The sequence below is a fragment of the Megalopta genalis genome, chromosome 2 (assembly GCF_051020955.1).
Source record: "Megalopta genalis isolate 19385.01 chromosome 2, iyMegGena1_principal, whole genome shotgun sequence".
NCBI lineage: Eukaryota > Metazoa > Arthropoda > Insecta > Hymenoptera > Halictidae > Megalopta > Megalopta genalis.
In genome coordinates, this window is record NC_135014.1 from 3,248,893 (window position 1) to 3,257,997 (window position 9,105).

Sequence of the window (9,105 nt, forward strand, 5' to 3'; positions counted from 1 at the left end):
AAGAGAGAGAGAGAGAGAGAGAGAGAGAGAGAGAGAGAGAGAGAGAGAGAGAGTGCTTCCAAAAACAGTGAAACGAACCGCCGAGATATTCCTTAATGCATATTACGTTCGCCATAATTTATTTCGAAACAGTTTGCTCCGAGCCATATTAAATTACCAATTACGTCACACACGAAATCATTTATAGACAGAATATCTGCTAGTTTTGCAAAATTGTGATTCAATCAACATTTCGTACTTACCGTTATCGAGGGTGTCCATTTCATTCGTGTTTGTTCCGACTACGATGATATTGTTTACTAACTTTATCCGCAAGTGATCCAGTTTCTTAAAAATTTTTAATTATTCTTTCGATTTGCATGTTCCCGCGCGATGGACAGTTTCCTCTTCCACATTCTGTACGAAATTTTCTTCCAACTTCTGCGTAACTTTCGCCAAATTTTTCATCGTTTTCAATAATAAACAGGCGTTGTTGAATCGAATTTATTTGAACTGCGGGTTTTACGTATCCATAACGAACACGAGCCGAAACACTAAAAGAAAAGAAGATTCGAAGTGGCTCCTATTTTTCTCATCTCTGTTAAATTCAACCCTGTTACATGTCCCTCGAAACCGACAAATCAAAGGACACGAGAGAGACGCACGCTGAGACACACGCGGACGCTGAAAACCTGCAGGACACACACATCGACGAGAAGATAAGAATACTGAACGCGCAATACGATTTGTACGAAGAAGAGAACGTCGGCGAAAAGCCCGTGACCAGCATCGAATTAGTTCTCCGCGAAGATATCCTGAACGAAACCATCGGTCTCTTCGACGACTGTTCAAGCTTGCTGGACTCGAGCAACCTCGCCGAGAAGATCCTGCGCATATTTTGGCATCCGATAATGGGTCTCCACGCGAAACACGAAATCACCGCGCAGAAAAGCGACGAGTATTCGCGCCACATCGACGGAATTCGCAGACACATGGGCGCGGCGGCGAGCAGCGAGGAAGTCTGTCACTGTTTGCACATATTAATGTTCGACAGGATGATATTTGGGTCGGGAGGAGTCGCGGAAAGTAACCCGGAAGAAGACAAACTGACGGGCCTCTTAAGCATTAAACACTCGCCGATAGAGCGGAGCAAGTCGGTCCCGAGTTTCACGTCGAGATTCGACGAGCGTATACAGTTCTACAGCGACGGTAGCATAGACTATGGCAAAGTCTTGCCGTTCGTCGTCGATTGCGCCCCATTGTTCCAGATCATAGACCCTCGGGAGGTGTTGGTACCCGGATACTTGGCGGAGAACGTCTTCAGCTTCAGAGACAAGAAGAACGGAGGACTGAACGAGTTCAACGACGTGGAGCTGCTGCCGAGATCCATTTTTGTGCAACGCGTGCAACAGTGTCTGAGCACGTGTCACAGCTACAACACAGTCTACTTTGAGCCAACTGACTCCGTGTTGCTGGTTTTCGGCGACCAGTGGAGGCCCAACGGGGTGCACGAGGAACTCGGGGTGTCCAGCATTCGGACACCGGTGCGACTCCGTGACTTCTGCGAGTACGTCGTGCCCGAGGAACAGGAATGGATAGACTGGGAAGAAGAGATGTACAAAGTTCTGACTAACGAGTCGCTGAAAAGATTGATGAAGAAGGCATCGGAGCTCAACGATGGACGGCTACTATTTACCGACGACGACTTCATCCTGCCTTGGTCCCTTAAAGCCAGGGACTTCACCGCCCAAAAAACAGGTTCGTTGCTGTTTTTTTTTTTTTTATAACGATTGTTTGTGTTTTCTGTTGAATTGTCAATCAGAATGGTGTGCATTACAAGTAAATGTCAAGATTTTATCAATTAGTGTAAGTGTGTCAATTACTGTGCGTCCGAAGTTTTCAACAAATTAAATAGTTTCCTAAACCTATATCGCATTTATATGAAGCATTTAAATTATATGTCAATGTCTTTTACATAAGAACGAATTTTTTCACGATTGATATATATATATCAACGTACAAATATTTGCAAAATAATTATCAGGTGTATGAATTATGTGTAATAAATTATACTAAACGATTTAGTACGGAATATTTCACATTCCTACATTTCTTTTCGTAGGATTATTTACCTAGAACTGATCACAGTAATTAAATATATATATATATATCAGTCGTGAAAAAATTATTATATATATATATATATATATATATATATATATATTTATTTATTAATATATAATAATATATAATTATTATATATATATGCATAAAGAACATAAAATATTTAACGAAATGGACAAAAGAGTTCTCGAGCGAGTTACTGTGCACTTAAAAAGATGAAAAGTTAATTACTGTGTCAGTTACCGAACCTCTTTTTGTTACTGTGTGTCAATTCTTGCACGCTGATTTAATTACTGTGATCAGTTCTAGGTAAATAATCCTATAAAAAAAATGTAGAAATGTGAAATATTCCGTACTAAATTGTTTCGTATAATTTATTACACATAATTTATACACCTGATAATTATTTTGCAAATATTTGTACGTTGATACGAACGAAAAGTGGAGTGAATCTATTGTTTCATGGTTAATTAAGACGGCAATTGTCTGAAGGGAATAATTAGAGGAGATAAAACCAAACTGCACTCTGCTCTAGAAGAGAGACTCTCTAAGCGGAAATCAATATCTGCTCGACGACAGAGAATAAGGAGAGCATAAATACAGTAACGTTAACCAGTTTTAGACAACAATTCCTTCTTGGAATAATTCTGTTTCATCTATATTATTAACATTGCTGCTTTCTTTCGTTGAAAGTTCATCTATTTTCTCTAGTTAAAAGTGCTTCGATTCTTTCTGACCGCAATTCAATTCAACATACTCACTGCCATACCAACGACCTAAAAAATGGTATAACATTGAATTAATTATTTTTTCAACATTCTTACGTTTAACGAATCCGAATAAAATTGGGAGGAATAATATATTAGCGTAACAATTAATTTTCAAATTTAAACAAATAATTTCGTCACCCATACACGAGTGACACAGTAGTCAAAGCGTTAATATATTTATATAAAGTATAGAATCCTAAATAACTATTTTAAGAATAGTTAATATGATTTATTAACATTAGTAAATATAATCTATTGCAACGATTACGTATTTTTAACCTTTTAGGCACGACGCGCCACTATAGTGGCTTTCGCGGATGTCATCTTTCAGAACGACACGCCACTATAGTGGCTTTCGCGGATGTCATCTCTCTGGACGACGCACCACTATAGTGGCTTGCTCTAGTAGCTCACTCGCTCATCGTTTCAACCAAATAATCGTCTTCGTACGCATTGTTTCACACTTCTTTTGTCTTCACATCGATTTACAACAGTCTACAGGGTGTCCCAAAAATGTCTCGCAATCCGGAAATGGCGGGTTCCTCGGATCATTTGAAGCAACTTCTTCCTTTACAAAAATTTTCTCCGACGCACCGTTAACGAGTTATTAACGAAAAACAGTGACCAATAAGAATCGAGTACGGCTGACGCGAGACGGCCCAGCCAACCAGCGCGCGAAGCCCAGTTCCGCTTATTGGCTCGATCGCCTCGCGCCAGCCGAGCTCGCCTCTCATTGGTCACTGTTTTTCGTTGATAACTCGTTAACGGTGCCTCGGAGAAAATTGTTGTAAAGGAAAAAGTTGCTTCAAATGACCCGAGGAACCCGCCACTTTCGGATTGCGAGACATTTTTGGGACACCCTGTATATACAGTATCAGACTCTGCCGTCCAGAGAAATAGCTTCGCGCAGAATTCAGCCGTACCTAAAAGGTCAAGGAACGCGTCAGGACTGAAGACTGTTCTAAAATTATATAACTTCGAAACATTTCTGGCGCAGACGTGGATTTATTTTCCATGGTCGAGGAAGCCTCGGACGACGCGAAGAAGGAGAAGCAAAGAGACACGAAATCGTACGTAGAGGACACTGTGAGTAGAATCTCGAGGAGGAGTCGCTCCCGTTATACCGACCTGCAAGAAGATAGTTACGAATTCATTGGCTATGATCTCGGAAGATTGCGTGTACACGTAAAAAATCGTAAAACCGTGTTCCTCTCGGCCGATGGTGCGCGGGTTAACGTGGAAATGGATGATTGGATTTATAAGAATAAGGATTTACGTATCACGGTTACTATTAGAGACTATAGCTTGCATTTATTCCGCCGGATAAACAACCCGGAGCTCTCGGACGTGTTTCATCTGACCAGTCCTCTGGGAATCGTTCTGGCTTTCGAAAAATTGCCGATCGCGAGCGGTGAGATTGTTTCGCATTTTCCATGATTCAAGTGCCTAATCTCTCAGTTAATCGTTTTTGCGACATCTCTGCAACGTCGACTAGTTTTCAAAATTCATTTTTGATCGGAATACAGATGCTGGTTACTGTGGAGTGACCAATTGCTGAGCCTCAATTTTTTGTGTGGACATAATTAATAATAATATATAATATAATAAATAATATATAATATAATAATATAAAGTTAATTATGTCCACACAAAAAATTGAGGCACAGCAATATATATAAATATATATATATATATAAATTACTATATCAAATGAAGCATATGAAACACAATTGAGAAAAAATTGTATTCGCAAACTATTTGTATTTTTTAGTAGAAATATTTGTACCCAAGTCTGTCTGAAAAACCGCGAAATGTTTCATTTTCTTTCTGTTTCTGATTCGAGATTTGATTTTTCACGACTTTCTCAAACTTTTCTTATTTTGTACCGATTCGTGATGTCGACTCCTTTCTATCTAATGATTCTTCTCTGTTTCGTATTCAGATGCCAGCTTCGCAAACAATTGGTCAAACAGAGGATTCGATTTCCGAGGATCATGGCCGTCAGGGTTGTTAATAGCGCCAGTCGTCGGGGACAGCGAGCAGAATCCATTTTATATTCGTCAGTCCTACATTAGAAATGCTTGCAGCAGCGATAAAGGGGTCAACGAAGTTTGCCGAAAGTTCCTGAGAAATGGAACCGTTTTGGTGTACTTCGACGACGGCAAGGTTATTGTTCTTCGTCCAAACGGAGACATTGTGACTTGTCTGTCCTTCGAACAGCTTCCGCCTAAGGAACCTGAGAAGACCGACGATGACGCAAGCTCCGGGAAAGGTATATATATAATTCATTCAATTTGTAATCGATTCTAGACCACAATTCTTTCGGCTTGATCCTCTTTTTATATTCTATTAATTAGAATATCAACTACTGAGGTTACATCTTTCCTTGGAAACTGCAATTTGCTTATAGTATCTTCTGAAATTTTTTTCATTATGCTGTAGATCCCACATGGGTTATTATTGATGTGTATACTAACAATACATTTTATATTATTTAAACATGGAGTCATAATGTTAGAAACATATTCTATTTGTTTCGGAAACGAATTGCAAATGAATGTTGGTGTGTTATAAAATCCGTATACTAATCGTTGGATTGCAGATTTTATGCATTAATGACAAAAGTGATTAGATAGAATACAAAACAATTAATGTAGAGAATAAATTTAACAAGAGATTGCTTCTGTTAAAAATCTTAAGAATGAAATGTTTATAGAAATTTCTAGAGATCTTTTATCTTGCACAAAGATCCGTAGTTTACTATTCATTTCTAAAGCTCCCAGACTGCGCAGTTTAGTTTGAATTTAAAAAATACTAAATTCCTTATAAACATTATAAATCAGATCTGGGTAGATTGAAAATGACATGTTATTTCATGTTAGAATTATTTTCATGTCTACGATCACTTTCGAAATAGTATCATTTTGAATATTAATTTAAATGACATTATTCTATTTAATAATTGTTTTAAAGAATTATTTGAGTCTGCTTTATACCGACATCCTCGCTGATACTTCTGCAAGATAAATGGACCGATCTGACTATGTTAAATGATTATCCGACAATAAGAAACACTTTTCCGAAGAATAATGCTCGCTTTCGTTTTCCGCACTAGTGGAACGATTATCTTTCTCGTGAGAATATTAGATGGTTCAGGACAAAAATCTTTTAAGCAAAATTTCAAATCAAATTGCTGCAAAGGTGTTTGAAAATAGAATCTATTCGCTGCATATTATTTCTTATTATATTGTCAAGCTTCCTTAAAACAAGATTTTTGATACATGTCATTTTGTGGCTTATGTCATACTTGAAATAAATAGATAACGAAATAATTCTTTATTCGAAATTGCGATTATTTCAAATACACTTAACAGCAATGCTAAAGCATCACTAATTTCCGGCCGAAAAATTGTCGATATTTGAACAGCTGTAACTGCGTTAGAAGTTATCATTACATTACGACTTTCTTTTTTAAATTAATGCTTGAAATCTCTACTTTACGATGCTGTAGTTTAATTTTTAATGTGATGCATCTCCATGACTGTAGTATCCTAAATCTGAGAGCATATTCGTGATACTGAAAAAGTGCAGAGTTTAACACGCTTTATGGTCTTGGAAAAATTTGTTTCGATCATGCTGTTCGCAACATCGTGAAAAGGGCTTTCCCCTTTAAATCGAGGGTCTCGTTAAGTCGCTATAATTTCTTTTAATGCAGGTTCCATGTAAGTTAAAACTTTGCTCCGTTTCGGTATCACGAAATGTAGGACACTACAGTTATGGAGATGCATAGTATTAACCCTTAGCACTCCGCATCATTCTGAACGTTGGCTAGCAGCTACTCGGCGCCACTTTTCGGCAGAAACGGGAATTTACTGAATTTACCTCGTATTATTTAGTATAGTTTTGGAACTAGCTAACATATTATAATGATATTGGACTTATATGAATTTGGCTGAAACCGAGAAATTTGCAAAAAGATCAATATTTCATTTTTTATAATTTTGTTACTGTTTGTTTTATAATTTTGTTTTGTTGTTGCAATCGCTATCTATGCGAACTCTTTCTCTCGTCGCCTTGTTGCTTGGACGATATCATTATCACTGCTATCAAAACGATAGACTAACTGTAGAAGAAAACCTTCTACATACCTGTAGTAACATTTCTGTGTAACATTTCTAACTTATCTGTATAAACGTCTATCCGGAGCTCATCTTCACTACTACTTGTGTCATGAGACTCATTCTTGTTTGAACGTTTTGCCATTGTTCTAATAAAAAATACGAATAAATACATAGGTTGAAAATTTCTAATTGTTATTACTAACTCGCAAGATGATATTTAACAAAAAAACGTTTACCAAACAATTTATTTACCGAGAGAAGAATCACTTTTCCGATTTTCTCACTCGTTAGATCTATCTATACCGCTCGACGCTTCAAACCAGACCGAGTTCAGCTTTGAATCTTTTCCTCCAGATTTTACGATTATAAATCTCACTATACAGTGCGTGCTATGTTCGCATACCGATCTTTCTTCTACAAATTTGCCTTATCACTCTTTTCAAGTGGCGTCTTCGAAGTGCTCGGACCGTCGTGAGCACGCCTCTCACGTTCTCGTCAAAACCCGCTGACATTTCTTATATATATTTTAGTAATTTTACTATATTTTGATTTGATTTCTTGTGCCATTTCAAGAGAAAACTTCAGGGAAACATGCATGTCTGAAAAAGTTGCGCTGAAATAACTCAATTCCCCGTAATCACTAATAAACTTGAATGTCCCACGAGAGGGGACATCCGAGTGATATGCTAGAATTACGATGTCCCACGAGAGGGGACAGCGGAGTGCAAAGTGTTAAACATTAGACTATGGTGCCGTAAAGTAGGCATTTTAAGCATTGATCTAAGAAAAAGACGAAAATTTACGAAAAAATTATTGAAGAAAATCGAAAATTCTTCGACCAGAAATTAGTGACGTTTTAATTTTGCTCTCGAGCGTAGTTATTTATCATACATATTTCAAAGGAAATTCGCCCAGGTCCGATGGAAACTATCGAACTTCAGCGTTCTCCGTTTTCCCCGCGTCGAACAAAAATCGTTATCGCAGCGAACGACTTTCCCGTGATTAAATTGAACTGCGAGATACGCGGCACTCAATTTTTGCCGTCGATAATTCTGTTTACGTTGCCGGTGTATGACATTAACGAGCATTTTAGCCTGCTCGAGGACTCGGAAGTGATTTCGCAGCGTGGGCGAATGTAAAATGAACGTTCTGGAGGTCGCAAATATTTGTAAACTCAAGCGGACCGATTCAAAGCTCGTTCTTTCCAGCCCCGTTTTTTCAAAGGCGACAGGCCGCGCAAAGGATCGACTGTTCCGGAGAGAAGTAAAAGGAAACCGACGAGTTCTTCCAAGTCCCGAGTGACTGAAGTAGACCAGGGGGACACTGCGTTGCAGATTTCAAGGACGGTGAGTCGAGTGACCGTTAAATTTCATTTTGCCGGGGCCACCGGAACGATCTGTTCCAATAAGTAAAGAATCCAGGCTTTACGAGCACTTAACACGTCCACGTTTGATCGTTCATATTCCCGCGAGTCACTTCAACGTCTCCGGGCAACTTCGAACCTTTCCCGGTTCTACCGGCGCGGCGCATTCGGCTCGACTTCCGAAACTTCTCGGAGCCAATTTCGTACTGAAACAAGCTGAAAATTTCATCGGAATCGACTAACGCTGTTACCAGATACAAACAATTAACCCTCGGACTGCAGCTACGGGGTATTTTTACTCGATTTTCCGCGATTCAATAGCACCGGATGAAAAAGGTATCGGCAGACCTCTTGGGTCGCTATAACAGTTTTATCACTGGGCTAATTAACTTTCTTCTAGACTAAACGACTGAGACGAATTTTTTCGACACGTTAGAGGCACCGATTTATTATAAAGTCAGTAAGAAAAAAAATGTTTTAGTTATTGTCTAGTTGACTGGTCTTTCTACAAACTCATCTCAGAAAAAATTCAAGTCATTCAGTTCAGTTTCAGAAAAGTTATTGCATTTTAGAAGTGTGTGCCAATACCTTTTTTACACACTGTAAATAAACGGCTGTTACATTAGGAACAAGGAAAAAACTGTTAAAAACTGTTCATGAGTTAAGGAGTCACAATTTTATTTCGTATTTAATATCAATTGTACATTAAATTTCTTTTTAAAATCTATTCCAAATTATAAATCTAATT